Raw genomic sequence first — 24,088 nt, 5'->3', positions numbered from 1 at the left:
AGGAAATTGGTGGTCATGTAATGGAGTATATAACAGGACAAGACACAAAGGCTCTTGGTGACACAGTGGTTCCCAATTTAAATTGAAGGAAAGAACGAAGACATACACAAGTGACAGTTCCACAAGCTTGTGGACTACAAAGCCCCTTAGTCAAGCAACATACTTGGTAGTTACATAATTTCACGTAAGAGCAACAGGCTTGAACATATTAAATCACTTGGCATATAGCAATACATTGACATTTGCAACACTGGAACTTGCAACAGTCATCTGGCAATCGCCTACATTGCACTTCTATACTTTCAGTGTCTGTGTCTTTAATACTGCAGCATGCACTCATAGTGATTTTCACAGCCATTCTCACAGATATTCTTCTTGATAGCAGTAACTCTTTTCTGGCAATTTGCGCACTTTTACAGTCCATCATACTGGGACGACAGCCTCCAGTTTTATTGGTGTGGTTTCCATAGACACCTTTGGTATGTCAATCCATACAGACTGTAATAAGCTTATAAGCATCCCTCTCCTTTTGCAAGTTCTTGTCCTTATGGTTGCTCTACTTTATTGGTGGATGCAGGAATAAGCCATTATGTTTCCCACTCTTCTCCCTCTATCAGTAATGGCAGTAGTTTTATCCAGGTAGCCTGGTATTCTTCTTCTTGGACTAGCTACACTGACAGGCAAGCCAGCCTACTCACCCCTACTCACTAGCTAGCTAAGATATCTTTCTCTTCTGCAGCACAGCTTCATCCTTGGTCTGCATGTGTCTGACGTCTATTGGAAGGAAAGAGTAACTTTTTAATACTCCCAGGTATGGGGGCATGCATACTAAAACTGATGTTACTTACCATGACCCTCACGCTTAATGAGCAGCACCTTAGACCTCACTACCGCTACTCATTGGCATCCTGCCTAGGCACTATTAAATCTGAAGTGCTTCTCCCATAATATGATTTGGCCCTGAAATTAATAACTACTTAAAATCACTTATGCTGCATATAACTAGATCTGCCACACATACACGGTACAATGTATATAATATGTCTACATAGCCCTAGTAAAATGCCAATTTTTTGCTATATAAAAAGAAGAATCATTTCAGAACTTTTTCCATTTTTAAAGTGACCCATAATCTGTAAAAATCCATCCAGAAAAAAACTGAAGTGATTTTGATGGGGAAAATAAAAGTACAAACCCAAAATAATGTAGATGCATAAGTGTGAACATCTCCTTATATTTGGGGATGTGGTTGTGTTTGGAATTAGTCATTTAACCTCATGATACAAAGTAATCAGTACACAGCTGTCTATAACATCTGTGCTGGTTTCTGCTTCAGCTGCTAGGTGGCGCCACACCGTTATTGCGGGTGATGCTTGATAATATCATTCATATTTTATTCCTGGGGCTTATGGCTCTGTCTAGTCCAAAGAATAAGGAGTTAATCTTGTTAATTGGTTTGTATCTTCTGTCAGCATTAGGTGTCATTGTTCTATATAAAGGTACTGTCACACTTAGCGATGTACCAGCGATCCCGACCAGCGATATGACGCGGTCAGGATCGCTGGTACATCGCTAAGTGGTCGCTAGTGAGCTGCCACACAGGCAGATCTCACCAGCGACATCGCAGGGGTCAGGGGTCGCTACTTACCTGTCAGACGAGGCGATCCTGACGTCCTCCCGCCCGGCTCCACGCGTCGCTCGTCATCACAGCATGAAGCTGACGACGAGAAACGGCCCAGGATGTTCTCGCGCGATCAGCGATAACCAGCGGGGGAGCGGTCGGAGGTAAGTATCAGACATAGTGATATCGCTATAACGTCACAAAAACCAGTGACGTTATAGCGATATTGCTAGCGATATCACTTAGTGTGACAGGCCCTTAAGTCCCTGAAAGACAGTCTCCATTAACAGTCAATAGCATTGCTGTCCTAGTGAATACTACTGAGCTCTGATCCTGTTTGCTGTTCTGATTACCCCTGTTCGTTGACTTCTGCTGGATTCCTGACTGCCTATTTGCTTTATGATTTTGTCACCGATGGTGACCTTCTGATTTTGACCTTGCTTGATGACCCGTCTTGCCAGCTTGCACCACTGAAAAATAGCTGACTCTGTGGCCTTTGGTCATGGACCCCTGTGTAAGTCTAGATCCCCGTACAGAGGTTAAAGCGTGAAGGAAGGGCAATACTTAACCTCTAGGAAATGGATTATGTTGCACCAAGACTGTTCATGGTAGCCACTTTGGAGCTGCCAAATGACAATGAACACTGCTCCCTGGCATAATTTTAGTGATTAACCTTGTCTAAAGTTTTGTTGTTCTAGTAGGATTTTCCTGACATTTTATTTGCATTTTACAGCAAAATCCATGGTCCATAAACAGCTTACAATACCGCAAAGGGATCTCATTGCTGAAAGTAATCAGTCAGGAGATACTTACGAAAAAAAATACAAGGCATTAGGTATACCGGGAAACACTGTGACGATGTCATCAAGAAGTGTCTTAAATTTGACACAACAGTGAGATTAACTATAACTAGGTGTGCCTCAAAATAGCTAAAAAGATAGGAAGAAAATTGGTCCAAGAGGCCTACAGCAAAATTAAATGAGCTGCAGGAATTTCTGGCAAGTACTGGATGTATATTACATGTGACAACAATCTCACTTAGCCTTCATAAGTCTGGCCTGTGGGGTATGGTGGCAAGATGGAAACTTTTTTCCAAAGCAACAAATCCAGCAATTTTTTTTTGCTAAGCTCTAAACTAAATGTGTCAAAAGCATGTGGAAAAATGTGTTAAAGTCTGATGAGACTGAGGCTGAATTTTTCAGTGATATTTCCAAAAGACATATTTGGTACAAAGCCAATAATGCGCATCACCGCAATAACACCTTACCCACAGTGAAGCATAGTGCAGGCAGCATTATACTTTGAAGCTCTTTTTTGGCAACTGGGACTAGGGCTTTAGTCAAGTTGGAAGCAAATATGAACAGCTCTAAATATGAGTCAATTTTGCATCAAAACCTTCAGACCTCTGCTAAAAAGCTGAAGATGAAATTCTCCTTTCAGCACAACAATGACCCCAGCATACATCCAAATAATGAGTATAACGGCGTTACCAGAAGAAGCTTGAAGTTTTGGAATGGCCTAGTCAGAGCTCAGACCTGAATCCAATTGAAATTCTGTGGGTTTCCCTTAAAGAGCATTCTACACAGGCGATGCCCTCGCAATCTAACAGATTTGGAGTGCTACTGCATGGAAGAGAGGTCAGAAATTGCCAATTCTTGATGTGCCATACTGATAGATTCCTTCTAGAGATTAACAGATCTTTCAAAATTTGAATTCACAGTATCCCCCCAAAAATGATTTTCAGAGTATACATTTGCGTGAATCTCAGTACTGGAAAGCTTGTAATTGCTCAAAATAAAAGTGGAGGAGAGAACTCTCCTGACCAATATGAACATACACCCTATAGGAGAAAAGAGAGTGGACCCCAGTGATTATAACAGCTTACAGTTAACAGGAGAGAGAGAAGGCCATGTTTACTATAAGAGATTACACCCTACAGAAGAGAGAAACTTACCCAGTGACTCTGGAGATAGAAAATCACTCTGCTGTACAAAGTGTTCTTCGCTGAGAACCTCCGATCTGTGATTGCCAAGGTGCTGACCACCACTGTACAATTTGAGAGTCTGCTAGATGTCAAAGCTACAAGGCATTATGGGGAGGCCTGCGCGGCCAAAGACATTAGTTCGTTCATCTATAAATACTACTCAAAGAGACTGAATGCTTTAGTTTAAGGGTGTGCATATTTGTGCAACAACATTAGATCAGACTTCAGTTTGTCATAAGTGACATTAAAGGTTGACACTGTTCCAAAATTATTCTGCTATGATTTTTTACATGACAAAAGCCTGGCATTTTAACTGTGTAGACTTTTTATACCAATTGAATCTCTGCATTCACACACCACAATTATTAACATTAACCCCTTTCCCACATTGGGCGTAATAATAGTACACCCATATTAGAATCCCTCCCTTTGATGTGGGCTCCAGCGCTGAGCCCATATCTTTTCCCAGCACATATTAGCTGTTTTGAACAGCTGACATGTGCCTCTAACAGCCACAGGGTGGACTCGTGATCCACCCGAGGCTGTTAACTGGTTAAACGCCGCCGTCAATCTGACAGCGGCATTTAACTCGTGCTCACAGGGAGCATGCCGGATATCCTGCCCATCGGTGACCACGTAACATGATAGCGGGTCACCGATGGGTTGGCATGAAAACCAGAGGTCTCCAGCAGACCTCTATGGTTGTCATTGTCGGACTGCTATGAGCGCTTCCTAGTGGTTGATGCTCATAGCATCTGATCACCGCCTGTGAGTAGCACAGGCGATCAAAGTACTGCAATTTCTAGTCTCCCATGGAGACTATTGAAGCATGCAAAAAGTAAAAAAGAAGTTTTTAAAAATGTTAAAAAAATATAAAAGTTCAAATCACCCCCTTTCGCCCCATTCAAAATAAAACAATACCTAAGTGAAATGGCACAATACGACCTCCCAATAGCATATTCATGGCAGTACTCAGCAGGTGCTGTGATATTCCGTTTCCTACACAGTTTATGTTTTGGAGGTGATAACGGTGGATTGTGGGTGTTCTGGCTGATGGACTCTCATTGATCTTATATGCACGACCTATGCTGTTAATAAGTTATCATTTCAATAGTAGTTTACGACCTCTTTAAAATTGTAAAAGGGAGGCAAACTAATTTTCATCTCTCTTTTATGCATTCATAAATGCTTTTTATGAAGTATTGCTGTTCAATTACAAAAGATCTCTGGATTCTTCTATAATTAAAGGCAGATTTTTGGCATAAATATTTATTTTTGCTTTTTTTATTTAGAATTACATATTACAAGCACATTTGAGTAATGCATTCACTAGTGCAGAAGACAATGTTCTGGGTCACTGGGTGTGAATGGAAAGTCGGTGATATCGTAATAATATATTCAGAACTTGTACCAATATAGGAGGTTTTTTACCATGAAAAATGCTCTAAACTTGTTAAAGTGTCCTTCCCTTACACATTCCCGCCACTTCTCTTCCAATCCTGCTTGATTAAAGCTACATAAAACAGGACTCATAAGTGAATGAGCTTAATGTGCATTTGAGCCATAATCTGGGGATTTACATGGCATAGGTCAACAATTGCAGAGCCTCTGAGCTAAAATAAACTTCCTGACATGTTACACCAAACTACACCCATCATGTTATTCACCTAGGGATGTAGTTACCTTTTTGATCCCACAGATGTTTTCCAGAAATTAACATGCAGCATATGTTGCAGAGTGAAAACTGCAAATATACCATTTTACCCCAATGCATTGTGCCCAGTTTATGCTTATGGAGCTACGCAAGCGTAAATTGTTTAACTTTCACCTGTGTTAAACAACATTGCCATTATTTCTGACCATAATATGATTTGTAGCCTGCATTTTTCTTTTCTCCTATGCATATTTAATTTTCAGTTCACTCTGAATTTATGGGTAGAGATGAGCTGCTATTATGTCTTGTATACACAGTAGGCTAAGATCACACAACAGTATTTTCGGTCCAAGTGCCGTCCGTGAAAAAAAAATAAGGACATCACTGAGATCAATGTTATTCAACAGGGCTGTTCATCAAAACTGGTTGTTGCTGTGAGAGCTCTGCAGTAATCATGCTGGGCACAGCTGCTCTCTCGCCAGTACAGTTAGGTTCAAAGACATTTGGACAGTGACACAAGTTTTGACATTTAAGCTGTTTACCAAAACATATTTTTAAAGAGATCAAAAGTAATTGGACAATTATTTCAAAAGCTCTTTAATGGACTGCATGGTCTAATCTCTTGTTAATCCATTGTAAATTAAGCAAGTAGAAGGACTGGAGCTAATTCCAGGTGTGGCATTTGAATTTGGAAGCTGTTGCTGTGAACCTACAACATGCAAAGGACCTCTCAATGAAAAAAGAAGCAGACCATCATTAGGCTAAAAAAAAGAAATTGATCAGAGAGAAAGCAAAAATGTTAGGAGTGGAAAAATCAACAGTTTGATACATTTTGCAAAAAACTGTGCATTTGTGAACTTGGTAACTCAAAAAGGCCTGGATGTCCACAGAAGACAACAGTGGTGAATGATCACGGAATCCTTTCCATGATTATGAAAAACCCCTTCACAACATCTAACCAAGTGATGAACACTCTCCGGGAAGTATGTGTTTTGGCATCTAAGTCTACCATAAAGATAAGATTTCATGAGTTTAAACACAGGGGGTTCACCACAACGTGCAAACCATTAATCAGCATTAAAAATAGAAGGCCAGATTATAATTTACCAAAAAAACATATAAAGAAGCAAGCCCAGTTCTGGAAAAGCATTCTTTGAAGAAATGAAAATAAAATCAACCTGTACAGGATGATAGGAAGAATAAAAAATGGAGAAGGCTTGGATTGGCTCATGATCCAAAGCACACCACATCCTCTGTAAAACATAGTGGAGGCAATATGATGGCATGGGCATTCATGGGTTCTAATGGCATTGAGTCAATAGTTTTCATTGATGATGTGACTGAAAACAGAAGCGGCTGGATGAATTCTTGAGTGCACAGAGCTATACCTTCTGATGAAATTCAACCAAAAACAGCATGGATGATTGTATGGTGCATGACAGTACAGATGGACAATGATCCAAACATACTGCCAGAGCAACCCAGGAAGTTAAGGCAAAGCAGTGGAATATTCTGCAATGGCCGAGTCAATCACCAGATCTCAATGACACTGAGCAGCATTTCACATGCTTGAGACAAAAGTTAAGACAGAAAGAGCCACAAACAAGCAACAACTGAAGTCATCTACAGCAAAGGCCTGGAAAAACATCACACAGGAGGAAATCAAACATTTGGTGATGTCGATGGCTTTCAGTCTTCAGGCAGTTATTGCCTGATAAGGATTCTCTACAAAGTGTTAAAACATTTTACTTATGGTAAAATTAATTTACCCAATTAGTTTTGAACCCCTAAAGTGAGGAGGCTTTGTAGAAAAATGGTTGCAATTCCTATATGTTTCATAGGATATTTTTTTTAACCCCTTTTATTAAACCAGAATATCTACACTTCAATTGCATCTCAGTTGTTTCATTTTAAATAAAAAATAGTGGCATCACGTGGATTTAGTCCCTGTCCAAATATATCTGCACCTATCTGTACATTAAACAAATATAGCAGAGAAGGGGATTTAGAGATCCTCCAAAAATTCAAAAAATACTAGCAAAAGGCAGAGATGCTTACCTGCCCAGGCCTCCAAACAAATGCACTATCAGGATACAGTGGACCCATGTAGTTAAGATGGCGGCAACACAGGTGCAGAAATATCAATGAGGCATCCACTCACAACCTACCAATCCCAATGGAGGGGGTGGCTGCTTGGTATATTACTGCACAAAAAAGACTTGTATGTGGCGCGTGCACACAATGGAAATGCACAGCATCTAGGCTAACAGCTAACAGTGATTCCCTTCTATTAGATCAGGTGGGCTGCCCAGCGCTATCCAAATGAATTCCATGTGAACAGACACCACAGTTTACAAGTCCAAATGGACCCAACTGCACCCTGAAAAAAAGTGCAAAAAACACATATAAAAATGTGAGGTATTACAGTTAGGTCCATGTATATTTGGACAGAGACAACATTTTTCAAATTTTGGTTCTAGACATTACCACAATGAATTTTAAACAAAACAATTCAGATGCAGTTAAAGTTCAGACTTTCAGCTTTCATTTGAGAGTATCCACATTAAAATTGGATGAAGGGTTTAGGAGTTTCAGCTCCTTAACATGTGCCACCCTGTTTTTAAAGGGACCAAAAGTAATTGGACAATTGACTCCAAGGCTATTTCATGGACAGATGTGGGCAATCCTTTCGTTATGTCATTCTCAATTAAGCAGATAAAAGGCCTGGATTTTATTTGAGGTGTGGTGCTTGCATTTGGAAGGTTTTGCTGTGAAGGAAACAAGCGGTCAAAGGAGCTCTCCATGCAGGTGAAACAAGCCATCCTGAAACTGCAAAAACAGAAAAAACCCATCTGAGAAATTGCTACAACATTAGGAGTGGCAAAATCTACAGTTTGGTACACCCTGATAAAGAAAGAAAGGACTGGCGAACTCATCAATGCAAAAAGACCTGGGCGCCCACGGAAGACAACAGTGATGGATGATCGCAGAATAATCTCCATAGTGATGAGAAACCCCTTCACAACAGCCAACCAAGTGAACAACACTCTACAGGAGGTAGGCGTATCAATATCCAAATCTACCATAAAGAGAAGACTGCATGAAAGTAAATACAGAGGGTTCACTGCACGATGCAAGCCACTCATAAGCATCAAGAATGAAAAGGCTAGACTGGACTTTGCTAAAAAAACATCTAAAAAAGTCAGCACAGTTCTGGAAGAACATTCTTTGGACAGATGAAACCAAGATCAACCTCTACCTGAATGATGGAAAGAGAAAAGTATGGCATGGTACAGCTCATGATCCAAAGCATACCACATCATCTGTAAACCACAGCGGAGGCAGTGTGATGGCTTGTTCATGCATGGCTGCCAGTGGCACTGGGTCACTAGTGTTTGTTGATGATGTGACACAGGACAGAAGCAGCCAAATGAATTCTGAGGTATTCAGAGCCATACTGTGTGCTCAGATCCAGCCAAACTGATTGGTCGTTGTTTCATACTACAGATGGACAATGACCAAAACATAAAGCCAAAGCAACCCAGGAGTTTATTAAAGCAAAGAAGTGGAATATTCTTGAATGGCCAAGTCAGTCACCTGATCTCAACCGAATTGAGCATGCATTTCACTTGTTAAAGACTAAACTTCAGACAGAAAGGCCCACAAACAAACAGCAACTGAAAACCACAGTAGTGAAGGCCTGGCAGAGCATCAAAAAGGAGGAAACACAGCGTCTGGTGATGTCCATGAGTTCAAGACTTCAGGCAGTCATTGCCAACAAAGGGTTTTCAACCAAGTACTAGAAATGAACATTTTATTTACTGTACAATTATTTGATCTGTCCATTTACTTTTGGTCCCTTTAAAAACAGGGTGGCACATGTTAAGGAGCTGAAACTCCTAAACTCTTCATCCAATTTTAATGTGGATACCCGCAAATGAAAGCTGAAAGTCTTAACTTCAACGGCATCTGAATTGTTTTGTTTAAAATTCATTGTGGTAATGTCTAGAACCAAAATTAGAAAAATGTTGTCTCTGTCCAAATATATTTGGACCTAACTGTAGTTAATATTTTGGACAAAATACGCAAGCTTGTAAACCATGTCAAGGTTCCCCATGCTTACGAGACCTAAAACCAAACAAATATAGCACAGAAGGGGATTTAGAGATCCTCCAGAAATTCAAAAAATCATCTACGCCTTTTGCTAGTATTTATTAATTTCCAATGTGTAAGCATCTCTGCTTTTTGCTAGTATAACCTAACTGTACATGTACATCAATTTATGACTACTACTTACTGATAGTGGGTGAACCTGAACAGTAAAGTTCGGGATCCATACCAGACACCTAGTGTCCGTGCATGGACCCTGAGCAAGGACTTTTCACGGAAGTCGGTGTTACTGTTTGGGTTTGGCAGCCTGAACAAAGCTTGTTGAAAGGCTGCAGCGCAGCAAATCAATAAGCTTTTCCGGTGTTGGCACTTCTGGCTCCATCACAGCCATGCCAAGTATTGGCATGGTTGTGATTGGCCAGAGCAATATGTAAGAAAACAAAAATAGAAAGAAGACGTGGGGTCCCATCTGTTTTGGAAAACAATCGCAGGTAAAACAGACAGCTGCAGACTGCAGCCCCCAGCTGTCTGGTTTATCTTGGCCAATTCAAAAATAGAGAGCCCCGCATGGCATGGTTTTAAATTATTTAAATAAATAAGTAAAAAAAAGAGTGGTATCAACCTTAATTTTGATAACCAACCAAGGTAAAGCAGATAGCTGGAAGCTGGTAATCTCAAACTGGGAAGGTCCATGGATGTTGTGCTCTTCCCAGCCTAAAAATAGCAGCCCTCAGATGCCCCAGAAAAGGCGCATTAGATGCATCATTTCTGGCGCTTTGCCTGGCTCTTCTGGCTTGCCTTGGTGCGTTGGCAATTTGGGTAATATTTTGGAGTTCAGGTCAGCTTTCTAATGCCGGCTGGCATCAAGCCCAGGGGATAGTAATGAAGAGGCATCTATCAGACACCCCCATTATTAACCCCATAGTCAAAAGTAACAAACACACACAGAGTGCTTTAATTGTACAAACTTCCCCAACCCTCTTCTACCTATTTATTACCTTTCAAAAGCAAAGTAATCCAAAGAAGTCTGCCCCAACTCTGCTACATCCAGATGCAGTGCTGAGCTGTGACATAAGTTATGTGACCGCTCAGCATGGCTGCCAGAACACAATAATAGCAGCATGAGAACCCGGCTGCAGTAACGAGTGCTGATGATGGTTATCGCAGTTCATAGCCAATGAACTACAGTAACCTTGCTCATGTCACTGCTCGCAGCGTGAGAAATTTCTCATGCTGCGAGTGGTGAAGTCAGTAAGGTTACCGCAGTTCATCTGCTGTGTTGGAAATATGGAAACGTGTATTAGAAATAGAAATTATTTATGTCACATTTATTTCATATAAATTTTCAATTATACCTCTGACAAAAAACGGTACCTTACTACTTTGAATGCTTTTGTTACTAGAAAAAAATAGCGCCGTATATATGGCCATATGACAGAGTATTGTAAAGTGATACTCAGTGTCTCTGCGGCTTCAGCCCTGTATAGTACGCCTTGTGCTGCCGTACGGCACCCATCCTGTGTACATATTGGACATATCGTAGTACAGAACATTTCATTTTGAAAATCATCATGTTTTCTGGAAATGATGACAATTAAGTGAACCCCTGATTCCTCTGCTGCTCATAATAAAAGCTATATCCTTCCAATTGCTTTATCTGCTTCCAAATTCTAATTTGTATTTTTGTGGTTTTTCTAATGTCTATACACATGTGTTGTACATTTGCTGCTATTATTTATTGACACTGAATTAAATTAATGAACAAAAAATGTGAAAAATTGTATTTGTGACTTCAGAAAAGCTTAGGACATTAAAAACTATAAAAATGAGTGATAGTTTAACAATGCATTTTAGTGACCTTAATGTAGTGACCATGTCCTGATACAGTCAAGCGAGCGGAAGACCTGCCACAACTCGCGACAAGCCTGATTTTTTAAATTCTTGTATTTGCCATGAAATTTCATATCTAAAGAATTGATTCTAAGGCTACTTTCACACATCAGTTTTTTGCCGTCAGGCAGGATCCGGCTATTTTTAGAAAAAACGGATCCGGCATAAATTTTGGAGAACTGTAGAAACGGATCTGTTTTTTTGCTGGATCCGTCTAGCAGGTTATATCTGCTCCTGGGGGCTGGCCAATTGGATCTGAGCATGCGCAGACTTAAAAAAACCGGATCCGGTGGCTGGATCCGTCTTTTTCTGGATCCGGCGCATTCCGGCGCCCATAGACTTTCATTGTAGCAAAAAGCTGGAAGCGCCGGATCCGGCGCTTCCGGCTTTTTCGCCGGAGACAAAAAACGTTACAGTAGCCGTTTTTTCCAGACGCCGGAATGAGACAAGTTGCCGGATCCGGCAAAAAACGGATGAAACGCAATGCCATCCGGCACGATCCGGCGCTAATGCAAGTCAATGGGGAAAAACTGGATCCGGCATTGCATTTTGCCGGATCCGGTTTTACAAAAAAAAGCCGGATCGCGCCTGAAGGCAAAAAACTGATGTGTGAAAGAGGCCTTAGGATTCTGTATTGCACTTTTGCTTTGTTATTCCCCCTAGAAATGTATCAAACTTGTCAAAGGGGCATGTCCCTGCACAGTCTGCTACTCTCCACACTGATTGGACAGTGGTCGATCTGTAGGGACACGCCCATAATTGGTAACACCCAGTTGTGAATTTATTTATACATTACTTGAAGATAAAACAAAGGAACAGCGAAATGTAGAGTTCCAGGGAAAGATGATCCAGAACTGATGACATCTCAGATTCCATCAGAAAATACATGAAAACCTTTCCAAATCTTCTTGCTTGTGGGATATGTAAGAATACCCACTATCATTAGAATTGCACCATCTTATTGTGTCACTTTATATCACAGGTCTGTTCATAATGAAAGTGAGTCACCTGCTCTCTACGTTCACCTTCCTTTCGTTGGCTACTCTTTCACATGGAAAGAAAAATGTCATTGATCAGCTTGAAAAATGGAATTATAGAGAAGGAGGTAAATTAATTTTACAGACTGTAATATGTACTGAATAAAATTTAATTGCTGGATTTTAGGTAAATTAACATTTGCTTTAACCTCCGGATATGGCTAGTTTTGACCGTAAAGGGGTTATCCAGCCTTAGACTAGAAGTCTGCAGTCACTCTATGTGACAGCAGACTTCTCCGATGCAGGTGTCGGGAGCCACAGTCACGTGGCCGCACGTATGACAAGAGCTTTAAAGGTCAAACATATTACTGTCAAGAAATACATATGTATATTCCTTTGAACATTTAATAATTGCTTTTTCAGTCAGTTTACAAAGTGGGCATGGTGTGCACACACAATTATAGGTCTAATAGAATCCCATCAACACCGCGATGGTCACCTTACAGAGGTGCCGATAGGGTGACAGATAAAGCCAAGCCAGCTCCAATCTCAACTGCTGTAGCAGGGTGTTCTCTGTCATATACAGTATTAGGCCGGGGTCACACTTGCGAGTGCAATGCGATTCTCTCGCCTCAAAAGCCGGCACTGCCCCCGGTGGTTCGGACCGGACCGTTCAGCTGCATAGATAGACATGCAGCTACACACTCTAGTCCCGAGTGCCGGCAGCAGTGCCGGGTATTGAGGCGAGAGACTTGAGCGAGTTTCTCGCAAGTGTGACCCCGGCCTTAGGGCCAAGACCTGCTGCCATTATACGAGCTTGTATAATACAAGACCATACAATTTGGGCAAAGGACTACTTTAAAGTACACCAATCCACACCATAAATGTATGGGTTTGGGCAGGAAGAAGTTTGGTATCATGATGACATTATTTCTTTTGTACAGTTGTAGCATATACTCAACAGACAAAGCTTTGGATCCATACATGATTAACATAGTATTTTTCTGCTCATTTTCACCTTTCTTCTGTCACTTGTTCTTACCACTAGAGGGAGCTTACAATGTGTATGCAGCCTTTTGCATTAAAGTGATTGCAACATTAGAAAATAACCTATTGTTTAAATCAGGTTTTTGTGTTTAGATAAATATTTTTTGCTCTTTTTTTAATATCACAATTTGTATTCAAAATACAAAATAGAAATTTAGCAATTTTCACACTGGTCACTTGGACTTTTTTAGACTCTAGGGTGTGGTTGTTTCTGTAAATAACACATGGACATTAGCCACAATGTTCAGACTCGGACACTTTTTGTATTAGAGCATCCAGTTATTATGTATTATTATAGCACCATTTATTCCATGGCGCTTTCCATGTGAAAAGGGGTATAAATAATAAATAACAAGTACAATAATCTTAAACAATACAAGTCATGACTGGTCCAGGGGTAGAGAGGACTCTGACCTCGAGGGCTCACAATCTACAAGGGATTGGTGAGGATACAGTAGGTGAGGGCACAGCTGGACCAATGAATGTGTGCAGAGGTCCTTGTGAAGGGAGGGGAAGCAGGTCAGCTGTGTCATTGCCTATGGCAATTGATGTATCCTGTGTTATTAGATGTGTATAGCTGTGTCATCTTCATGTAATTTTAATCCTGCCTTTGATGATAATGAGTCTGCTGAAAACTTTTCCTGGTGAAAAGACAGGAAGTGTGAGTCTAAAATATCCCCAGTGGCCACTGTGAAAATTGCAAGTTTAGTCATTTTTTTTTTTTTTAATAAATTTTGTGATGTGGAAAAAAAAGTTGACTTTTTTCATAAATGTACATGTAACAAAAAAAACACATGATTTAACCCCTTTCTGTCATGTGACATACTATCCCGTCCATGTGCCCTGGGACTTAATTCCCAGGGACAGGATAGTACGTCACAGCGATCAGCGGCGCCCACGTGGTGAGCGCCGCTGATCGAGGCCCGGGTGTCAGCTGATTATCACAATGTATCCTCAACACGTTACCAGGGGTTAAAGGGAAGCATCGGCAGGGAGGGGGCTCCCTCTGTACTTCCCTGAGCCCCCCACAGCAGTGCAATGTGCAGCGCTGCTGCGAGGGCTCCATCCGTGCAGGTCCCCGAATCCAAGATGGCGACGGGGACCTTCGGGGGCTTGCAGGGAGCTGGCTTCCTCAGTGCCTGCAAAGCGCAGGCATGAGGAAGCCTTGTGCACTGCCTGTGACAGATCGCTGATCTGTCACAGTGATCTGTGATGTGACAGATCAGCGATCTGTCACAGGACAGTGATGCCCCACCTGGGACAATGTAATAAAGCTAAAAAAAAAATAATTTAAAAAAAATCTCTAAATAAATTTAAAAAAATAAAAAATATTCCCTAATAAATTCATTTTTTGGAAATAAAAAAAAACAATAAAAGTACACATATTTGGTATCGCCGCCTCCGTAACGACCCGCCCTATAAAACTGTCCCATTAGTTAACCCCTTTAGCGAACGCCTTAAAAAATAAAAATAAAAAATGAAGCAAAAAATAATGATTTATTATCATACTGCCGAACAAAAAGTGTAATAACGCGCGATCAAAAAGACTCATATAAATATCCATGGTACCGCTGAAGACGTCATCTTGTCCCGCAAAAAACGAGCCACCATACAGCATCATCAGAGAAAAAATAAAAAAGTTATAGCTCGCAGAATAAAGCGATGCAAAAATAATTATTTTTTATATAAAATTGTTTTCATTGCATAAAAGCGCCAAAACATAAAAAAAAGACCTAAATGAGGTATCACTGTAACCGTACTGACCCAAAGAATAAAAGGGCTTTATCAATTTTACCGCACGCGGAACAGTGTAAGCGCACCCCCCCAAAAGAAATTCATGAAACGCTGGTTTTTGTTCATTCTGCGTCCCAAAAATCGGAATAAAAAGCGATCAAAAGATGTCACGTGCCCGAACATGATACCAATAAAAATATCAACTCTTCCTGCAAAACATAAGACCTCACATGACTCAGTGGGTCAAAATACGGAAAAATTATAGCTCTCAATATGTGGTGATGCAAAAACTATTTTTACAATAAAAAGTGTATTTGAGGCTATGTGCCCACGTTGCGTTTTAATCCGGACGCTCAAAACTCCTTCCCAGAAATCGCGCGTTTTTTTCTACGCAATTTTACCGTGATTATGTTCGCAATTTTGCCGCAATTTTCGCGTGCGATATTCAAGCACTTTCCAAGCGATTTGAAGCATCGCTTGGAAAGTGATTGACAGGTTGGTCACTCTCGTCAAACATAGTGTTTGACAAGTGTGAGCAGCTTTTTACTATTGAGGCCGCCTATGCGGCTTCAATAGTAAAAGATAGAATGTTAAAAATGATAAAAAAATAAAAGATCGGGCTATATTTACCTTCCGACGTCCCGCGCAGTCTCAGCGACGCTCCCGTTCCCAGCGATGCCTTGCGAGACCTGTGATGACGTTGGTCTCGCGTTGCTATAGCGATCTCACGAGACCACTAGAGTAACGCGAGACTACATCATCACAAGACCTTGCCGCAAGGCATTACTGGGAACGCTGAGGCCCGGGAATGCAGCGTGGGACGTCGGAAGGTAAATATACCCCGATTTTTTATTTTTTATTCTTTTTTTTACAGGGGTATGGTACCCTATCCTGGAGGACAGTCTCCTCTCCTCCACACCGTGGGTACCAACCGCACATGAGACGCTTAACTTCGCGCATGGTGGGCATAGCCACATGCGGGAAGTAAGCGGTTCTCATGCATTCCTATGGGTGCGGAATCGCGGCAATTCTTTGCGATTCCGCAAAAAAGAATGAGCATGCTGCGTTTTATTACGCGATGCGATTCCGCCACGGGAAAAAACGCAGCATTAGCACAGCGTGTGCGGAATGCCATAGGAATGCATGAGGTGCGTTCTGTATGAGTTTTTTAAACGTTTTCGCAGCGTTTTCGCACAGAAAATCGCGGCAAAAACACTTAAAAATTGCATCGTGGGCACACAGCCTTAGCGTGTGACAGCTGCCAAACATAAAAACCACCATAAATAGTAAATCAAACCCCCCGTTATCACCCCCTTAGTTAGGTTAAAATAATAAAATTAAAAAAAAGTATTTATTTCCATTTTCCCATTAGGGTTAGGGTTATGGCTAGGGCTAGAGCTAGGGTTAGGGCTAGGGTTAGGGCTAGGGCTGAGATTAGGGTTAGGGCTGTGTTGGGGTTAGGGTTGGAGTTAGAATTGGGGGGGTTTCCACTGTTTGGGCACATCAGGTGCTCTCCAAATGCAACATGGCGTCTGATCTCAATTCCAGCCAATTCTGAGTTGAAAAAGTCAAATGGTGCTCCTTCCCTTCCAAGCTCTGCCATGTGCCCAAACAGTGTTTTGCCCCAACATATAGGGTATCAGCGTACTCAGGACAAATTGAAAAACAACTTTTGGGGTCCAATTTCTCCTGTTACCCTTAGGAAAATACAAAATTGGGGGCAAAAATATCATTTTTGTGGAAAAAAATGTTTTTTTTATTTTCACGCCCGGGCGTTATAAACTTCTGTGAAGCACTTGGGGGTTCAAAGTGCTCACCACACATCTAGATAAGTTCCGTGGGGGGTCTAGTTTCCAAAATGGGGTCACTTGTGGGGAGTTTCAATAGTTTAGGTACATCAGGGGCTCTCCAAACACACATGACACCCGCAGACCATTCCATCAAAGTCTGCATTCCAAAAAGTCACTACTTCCCTTCCGAGCCCCGACGTGTGCCCAAACAGTAGTTTTCTCCCACATATGAGGTATCAGCGTACTCAGGACAAATTGGACAACAACTTTTGGGGATAAAAAATTGGGGATTAAATGATCATGTTTGTGGAAAAAATACGATTTTTTCATTTTCATGCCCGGGCATTATAAACTTCTGTGAAGCCCTTGAGGTTTCAAAGTGCTCATCTCACATCTAGATAAGTTCCTTAGGGGGTCTAGTTTCCAAAATGGTGTCACTTATGGGGGGTTTCCACTGTTTAGGTACATTCGGGGCTCTCCAAAGGCAACATGACACCCGCAGACCATTCCATCAAAGTCTGCATTCCAAAACGTCACTACTTCCCTTCCGAGCCCCGACGTGTGCCCATACAGTAGCTTTCTCCCACATTTCGGGGTATCAGCATACTCAGGACAAGTTGGACAACAACTTTTGGGGTCCAATTTCTCCTGGTACCCTTGGGAAAATAAAAAAATGGGGACTAAAAGATCATGTTTGTTGAAAAAATACGATTTTTTTATTTTCACGCCCGGTCGTTATAAACTTCTGTGAAGCACTGGGGGGTTCAAAGTGCTCACCACACATCTAGATAAGTTCCTTAGGGGGGTCTAGTTTCCAAAATGGTGTCACTTATGGGGGGTTTCCACTGTTTAGGTACATTCGGGGCTCTCCAAAGGCAACATGACACCCGCAGACCATTCCATCAAAGTCTGCATTCCAAAACGTCACTACTTCCCTTCCGAGCCCTGACGTGTGCCCATACAGTAGTTTTCTCCCACGTATGGGGTATCAGCATACTCAGGACAAATTGGACAACAACTTTTGGGGTCCAATTTCTCCTGGTACCCTTGGGAAAATAAAAAAATTGGGGACTAAAAGATCATGTTTGTGGAAAAAATACGATTTTTTTATTTTCACGCCCGGTCGTTATAAACTTCTGTGAAGCACTGGGGGGTTCAAAGTGCCCAACACACATCTAGATAAGTTCCTTGTGGGGTCTAGTTTCCAAAATGGTGTAATTTGTGGGGGGTTTCCACTGTTTTGGTACATCAGGTATTTTCCATTCGCGACATGGTGTCCGATCTCAATTCCAGCCAAAAAAGTCAAATGGCGCTGCTTCCCTTCTGAGCTCTGCCATGCGCCCAAATAGTCGTTTACACCCACATATGGGGTATCAGCGTACTCAGGACAAATTGCACAATAACTTTTAGGGTCCTGTTAACTTTGGGAAAATAAAAATTGGGGGTTAAAAGTTTATTTTTGTGGAAAATATATGATTTTTTTAATTGTACCGCTGTACGTTATAAACTTCTGTGAAGCCCTTGTGGGATCATAGTTCTCATGACATATCTAGATAAGTTCCTTAGGGGGTCTAGTTTCCAAAATGGGGTCACTTGTGGGGGGTTTCCACTGTTTAGGTACATCAGGGGCTCTCCAAACGTGACATGGCGTCCGATCTGAATTCTAGCCAATTTTGTATTGAAAAAGTCAAACGGCGCTCCTTCCCTTCTGAGCTCTGCCATGCGCCAAAACAGTGGTTCCCCCCACATATCAGGTATCAGCGTACTCAGGACAAACTGCACAATAACTTCTGCAGTCCAACTTCTCCTGTTACCCTTGGTAAAATAAAAAAAATTGAACCTGAAGTATTTTTATTGTGAAATTTTTTTTTTTAAATATTCAAAAAATTCCTGTGAAGCACCTGAAGGGTTAATAAACTTCTTGAATGTGGTTTTGAGCACCTTAAGGGGTGCAGTTTTTAGAATGGTGTCACTTTTGGGTATTTTCTATCATATAGACCCCTCAAAGTGGCTTCAAATGTGATGTGGTCCGTAAAAATAAAATGGTGTTGCAAAAATGAGAAATCGCTGGTCAGCTTTTAACCCTTATAAATTCCTAAGAAAAAAAATTTGGGTTCAAAAATCATGCTGATGTAAATTAAACATGTGGGAAATGTTACTTATCAAGTTTTTTGTGTGCCATATCTTTGTGATTTAAGGGCATAAAAATTCAAAGTTGGAAAATTGCAAAATTTTCGCCAAATTTCCGTTTTTTTCACAAATAAACACCAGTTATATGAATGAAATTTTACCACTATCATGAAGTACAATATGTCACAAGAAAACAGTGTCAGAATCACCAGGATCCATGGAAGCATTCCAGAGTTATTACCTCATAAAGGGACAGTGGTCAGAATTGTAAAAATTGGCCCAGTCATGAACGTGCAAACCACCCTTGGGGGTTAAGGGGTTAAATAATAATTTTTTTCTGTTCATAGCTTCGCATTGAATTTGATTAACTTTTACGAAAAAGAAAGGCATTAATATTGCTTCTTTATCATGTGTTTTTGTTTGGTTTTACTTTTTTTATTGTTTCTAATGTAAAGCTAGTAAATTAGAAGAATCCCCAGATTCTCATGGTTGGAAGACAGAGTGTTATATCTCCTGTGTTCCTGGTGTAGATTAGATAAGGGCTTGTATCTTACTGTAGGTTAGTGTACTTACTAACCAAGATGCCGATGGCAGATCAACAGAACCAGTCTCTTTATTTCTTTTCTCCTTTTTTAGCAGGGAAGGTAAACCTCCTTGGAACTCGTAGCATAACCAGAACCCTAGAGAAATGGGGAAATGAAATCTTTAGTGAAGGAAAGAACATCTTGATGTACCAACCCCAAAGTCTCCTTCCAGATTACAATGGGTATCAATGTCTTTCTGTTATCCCAATTTTGCACTTTAGTTTTGTGAATATTAAGTGGATGAAATGAAATTGTCATCTGAAATGTTGGAAGGTGTAATTGCTTATTACATGAACGTAAAAGAAATCTGTCAATCTTCCTGCCCAGACCATGAAAAAATTTTTTTTAGAAATAATGCTTGCTTAAATTAGTTGTCCAGTGGCTCCTACAAAAAAAAAATAATTCTTTAAAAGATACTTAATGTCCTTCCAATAAATGGTATTACCACGTCAGGTAGGAATATATACTCTATTTTGACCCTATGGGGCCCTGTACTTAGTCCCTACCTAACAGCGGGGGTTGGAACCATTTTGTGTCCAAGAGGTAATACCATTTATTGGAAGGAGCTGAATCTTTTTGTAAAAATTGATCAGTGTGTGTTTGTTTGTGCCTTGAGAGATTTTTTCTCTTTTTTAAGAATTGACAATAAAGTATCTTTTAAAAAATTAGTTTTTTTTGAAGGAGCTGCCCAGACCATGGGCAGCATGAATCAGAGCCCAGCGTGGGATTTCAGCCCGGTATGTTCTTCTCTGATATAGTGCAGCGTTTTAAAGAAAACATAATTTGAAAATACATCCAGGAGAGGTGAAATGAGTCAGATGCAGCCCTCCCTACTCCAGGTGACTGACAAGCCCCTCCTTATGCACAGACCTGTCAATCACCTGGAGTGGGTCTGGGAGAAGCGGAAAGGGACTCAGCTTGTCTCTACTGTCCATCTCTTGAAACTATGTTTTCTCTGAAATGTCAGAATGCATTTCCGATAAAAAAACGTACCATGATGAAATCACACAACCAGGTTCTCATTCATTGTGCCTGTGGTTTGACAGGTTGGCTTTAAATTACAGATGTATTTGTAAATGTCAACACTTCCCACCCAAACTTTTCACACTGCCATCTAAGTCTTGATTAATCATTCTTTTGTCTTTATCAATCATGTGTTCATTTAGTGACTAAACAAATAAAACAAAATTTGTTTTATTCTGTAAAGTTAGGGAACTTTCAAACTGCAATGTGCAGCATCCATCAGAGGCATACATCTAGAGAACAGTTCCCCAACTCTGGTCCTTGGTAGTAAACAACAGGTCGTGTTTTCAGGATTTCCTTAGTATTGCCCAGGTGATAACTGAATCACCTAGACAGGCAAAAATTCCATCATCTGTGCAATAGGATGGACATTCTGAAAACATGACATGTTGGTGGCTACTGAGGACCAGAGTTGAGGAACACTGATCTAGAGGATGTCTTGACATGCAGTTAAAAAAGGATGCCACTGTATGGCCTCATAATGCCACAAGTCACCCATAGCCTTAAATGTTAATAAAAAACATTTTTACTAGATGCCATAATATGGAATAGTGCAGCATCGTATATCATGTTTGACATATAGATATGTTTCATGCAGATACTGGAAAACATAGTGTGAAAACCACCAAAAACCTTCCATTTATTTTACTCACTGATATGGTGCTCTATAGACATCATCATGTCACCATTGGGGCTCACAATCTAAATTCCCTATCATTAAAAAAAAAAGAGCAGTCAAAGCTCAATAAAGATTACAAATGATTATTTCATTAGATGAATAAAAAATCCCTATCAGTGTATCTTTGGAATGTGGGAGAAAACAATATATATATATTGTAGTGCAGCGGGGTTGGTGCAGTGTGATAGACAGGCAGTGACCACAGTAAAGTTCTAAAACAAAAGTCTCATTAATGTACAGAGTACTCACAATGTAGGAAACAAAAGGATATCCTCCAGATTGCAACCAGGAAACAAGATAGTCCGTCAAATTGCAGCCAATAAACACGCCAGACCACCTCCGAGACCGGTTTCCACAGGTGACTGCACCGCTGTGTACGTTGTGGGTGCCAGGCCTTTCAGCTACCACTGGCCTGTGTTGCCTCACACAGGTGGAGCTTTGCAGACCTTTCTGCTCTGCACTCTTGCAAACTCACACTGACCCTGACACACCTAAATCATGTACTGCAGGGCTTTTAACTGGAATCTGTGGCCTTGGGCCACATGGAAAACCTGGGCCAGGAATTAAACGGACTGCATCACTATCATCTGTAGTCTGTTTCAAAACACAAAAGCCCAGAGCAGATTTTCCCTAAGTCTGCCTTGGACAACCAGCATGTCCAAGACCTACACTCACTTCTATGCTACACTGCAATCACAGCTACACCTGTGACTGCAATGCACTCCCTTGGCCTCAATACACCTCCATGCACATCCTGAGGGAGCACACAGCGACCCCTACTCAATATATATATATATATATATATATATATATATATATATAACAGATAGCAGCTCAAACTTGAGCAGATTTTGGGTGCAATACTTCCTGAGTAATGTGGTTGGCCAACGCAAAATATAAATGGAAAAAAATCAGGCAGCACTCCAGTTTAAAGGGAATCTGTCACCCCTTTTTTGAGATATCATATAATGATATCATTCATTTGTGTGTCACATAAGGATTCTCTTAGTACTTTTGCTTCCCCCTGACCCCGCACCTTTCATGCATAAATACCTTTTTTATATCGGTTCAGATGTATGTAAACTGCCACGGTCCAGTCCGCTGGGTGGGGCGACGTGCTAGAAGGTGGACTGCCTTCCTGAGAGCATGTGTGGAGGCTCTGTATAATGGCTGCATGTGTCTGACAGTTCCCAGGAGAGGGAATGAATGTCTGAAGTGTGAAGCAGCTAAAAGGTAACCCAGACAAGGTGCGCTAACTGTGTTTAGGCGAGAGCCTGCATACCGGACATAACACAGCCTGTGTGACCACAGGGCTCACAGAGCGGAGCTCTGTCATGAACGTTATGCTGTTTTGATATGAAAAGCCTGTTGCTGTTTATGGTTTATGCTGCCCAATAAACCACATGGACTGATTTATGTTGAGAAACCCGTGCCGGACCTGGTTAATCTGCTGCCTAGCGAGTGTCCCCAACACGAATAACAAGCGCTACCTTACAAGTGGTGGAGAATGCGAAGGGCACTGTTGTAGCCTTGTTGCTAGGGGCAACGGATGAGGTCTGCAAAACTCGGTTGCTAAGGGCAACGGTTCCAAGAAGCACCTGTTGCAAGTGCTGGTGACTCTGAGCCAGGAGGGCGGACGGTCTTGAAAACCATGTGGTATGCTGACCGGGGTCAGTGGAAGAGATTTATAGGACACCTCTGTGGTAGAGGGGTCCGAGAACCTGCGTGGCCGACAGGTGACGGTCGTGAAAACCGTGTGCTATGCTGACCGGGGTCAGAGAAAGAGACTGTTGATTGCTATAGGGTGCCTCTGTGGATAAGAGGTACCCGAGAACCTGTGTGGCCGACACCAGCAGGTAATGGACAGGTGTCCGTGTTGTACTGACCGGGGTCAGTGAGAGACTGTGTACCTGGATGGTTCAGCATGCAAGGTCCTGGAGGGTCAGTGTTGGGAGATTCTGGGAGAAGAATCGGATCCCTGGAGCACGTGCTGCAACCCTGGACCTGATGAAGCATGAGTGTTGGACAGTCTCAGGTGGAGATGGATGTCCTGAATAGCACCCGCTGAGCCCCTGGACCTGGTGAGGCCGGTGTGTTGGGAAACCCTGGGAGGAGGGTCAGATCCCTGAATAGCACCCGATGAGGCCACGTGTGTTTTTGTTTTTGTGTTTGTGTTTTTTTTTCTTCTCCCTCTCAAGTCAGCTGGCGGTGGCTCAGTAGGGTCAAGAAGGTGACAAGTGGCTTGCTGTAACTCGGCATGGTTACGATGGTGACAAACGTCTTGCTGTAAGTCGGCGGGGTTACGAAGGTGACACCAGCAGCTCTTTGTGAGTGGCAGCCGGAGGTGTCGGTGATTGGTGACAGCAGGAGCTGTGGCAGTGCCAGCAAGAACTGGTGTGGTATCGTGCTTAAAGGGCCAGAACAAGCCCGAGAGACAAACTGTTTTATGTGAACTCTGGCCTAAGAAGGCCTGTAGAGGGGACATGGGGAAATCCCAAAAGGGAGCGGTGACCCAAATGGGGGTGGTAACCCAAAAAGGGGTGGAGTCCCAGGGGGAAGCGAAGTCCAAAAAGGGGATGATGGTACAAAAAGGGGCGGAGTTCTCAAAAGGGAACAACGGTGTTTGTGTATGACTTTTTCAGAGCGCGGGACATTCTTTCCGGATAACGATGGGCCGCAGGTGTGTACCGTGATGCTGCAACGAGAAGAAGTCCCTGGACGGTTGGACTCAAAGAGTCAGGCGACTCTGACAGGAACTCCTCTCATTTTCTCTCTGACCGAGAAAAAGGTCCAGGTTCGTTGCAAACATGGGGTCACTGTGTGGACTATACGGTGGACAGAGTAATGATTGAGGGGTCCAAAAGC

Source organism: Dendrobates tinctorius, unplaced genomic scaffold (assembly GCF_039654945.1).
Source record: "Dendrobates tinctorius isolate UK_male_01 unplaced genomic scaffold, ASM3965494v1 ptg000094l, whole genome shotgun sequence".
Lineage (NCBI taxonomy): Eukaryota > Metazoa > Chordata > Amphibia > Anura > Dendrobatidae > Dendrobates > Dendrobates tinctorius.
Note: the sequence above shows the minus strand (reverse complement) of the source record.